Source organism: Pinus tabuliformis, chromosome 7 (assembly GCF_031772625.1).
Source record: "Pinus tabuliformis cultivar Carrire ecotype Pingquan chromosome 7, CPIR1, whole genome shotgun sequence".
NCBI lineage: Eukaryota > Viridiplantae > Streptophyta > Pinopsida > Pinales > Pinaceae > Pinus > Pinus tabuliformis.
The window spans coordinates 1,826,670,117-1,826,671,751 of NC_142293.1; the positions used below are offsets into that span (position 1 = coordinate 1,826,670,117).

At 36.0% G+C, this 1,635-nt stretch overlaps 1 long non-coding RNA gene across 3 annotated transcripts; it reads right to left on the reverse strand.

Annotated features, from left to right (window-relative positions):
• Positions 1 to 216: 216 nt before the first annotated feature.
• LOC149255695 (uncharacterized) lies at positions 217 to 1,288 on the reverse strand. 3 transcript variants are annotated; one of them, XR_016266404.1, is made up of 4 exons: positions 1,065 to 1,288; positions 913 to 965; positions 790 to 828; positions 217 to 611 (listed from the first exon to the last, which is right to left on the reverse strand). It is a non-coding gene; the product is annotated as an uncharacterized LOC149255695 (long non-coding RNA). The 3 variants fall into 3 exon arrangements; XR_016266405.1 differs by having other exon boundaries at positions 1,047 to 1,288; XR_016266403.1 differs by having other exon boundaries at positions 913 to 1,288.
• Between the last annotated feature and the right edge of the window lie 347 nt (positions 1,289 to 1,635).

Genomic DNA, 1,635 nt, shown 5'->3' on the forward strand with positions numbered 1-1,635 from the left:
ACACTGGCCAAAACTTATGCAGTGGTAATATAACTGGAAACCCATTAGATTTTGTGTGAAATCCAGGTGAAGTAAAAAAAAAGATAGTGTTATGTACATATAAAGATAAATAAACCCTTATTCAAGTGAATTATCATAGCAATGATAAAGGAAACTACGAGATAGTAAACCCTTAACATTTTATCCTAAGAATCTGATACACAATACAACAAAAAATTGTTAACCAAACATGCTTAGCATTTGATAAAAAGCATTTCTACTAGGTGTTGGTGTAATTGATAATCCTTAATTAAACTTAAATCTTAACCTGAAGATGTCAACTGCTAACAAAGGTGTACATTCCTGACAATGTTCTTAGCAAATAATTTACACAAAAAACGAAAAGAGTTATGGAGAATAAACTAGAACAACCATGAGAAAGTAATCTGGCCGTAAGTCCCTGTATAAATTTTACAGTATTGGTCCCTAAGGGAAGCCGTAATAGTGAACATATAAATTCAAAAAGGACCAGGCATAACCAAACACTAACTCTATGTCAATTCGAGAAGCCGGAAAGGAAAGCAGAAGGAATAATCTCATATAGAACCCCCAGGGGTTTTTTTTGAAAGTACCTGGTAAGAAATCGATGTCAGTTTCTTTTCATGTACAGGAGGTCATGCAGAGAATAATTAACCACCAAGGGTTGGAGGGTTATACCTACAATCATCACAATCCAAAGGGAAATGGTTCAGTAAATACATGTATTTAAACAATATTAAAGGAAGTCGGGTAAAACCAAATTTAGAATACCTGTGGGAAAGAGTGAGCGATATTCGAGCTTGCTGGAACCTGTGGACAAGCAAAACCCCTCTCAGTTTCAACCAAGGAAAAGAATGAAAGTAGTGTTGGAAAATTTCTTGAATGTTATCTTACCTATAGAAAATGATGGCGTGGCTTCACGCTTGAACATCGGTTGATTCCAAAACCTGGTAGTAAGATACACTTCAGAAAACTCTTGAGCATAAAAGAAACCCCAAACTAGCAGATTCCAGTGGTAAAAAGCTTACTGGAGAATGCAGTCGCACCTGTGGCATTGAGGTTGAGGCAATGGTTCGCATAGTAAGGACCAACCCAACCCAAGTTGCAGAGCAATGCCACACCTCGGAGCGACAACCAAATGAGTTATCAAGCGAGGGTTTAGGAGGGGGTAATACCCTAATTACCATCTCCAATAGTAGAATCACCGATGAAAAACTAATCAACGATGTGGGAGCATCCAACTGTTCAACGCATGACCTCTGGGAGGGAATTCGAGATGTTTCCAAGTGGGAAACATAAATGCGATGAATTAAACTCAAAACTCGCTATTCCGCTGATATCTAATATATCATAATAATAATTATAACACAATAATAATATCCCTGAGAAGAAAATGAAATGTATTTAAAGTTCTTTATAAAGTTAAGAGCTAGGACAAGGTATAGGACCTAGTTAATCTAATCCACATATAAATGTAACTGTGTTAAGTTTCTAGATGTCATCCGTTTACAGTAATGGTAAACCTTATGTCTCAGTTTATATTTATATTTTATGTGATGTAATTTTTTTTACTGTAGTGTGGAGGAGTGTTATAGTAGCAATGTTCTGAAACCTTAT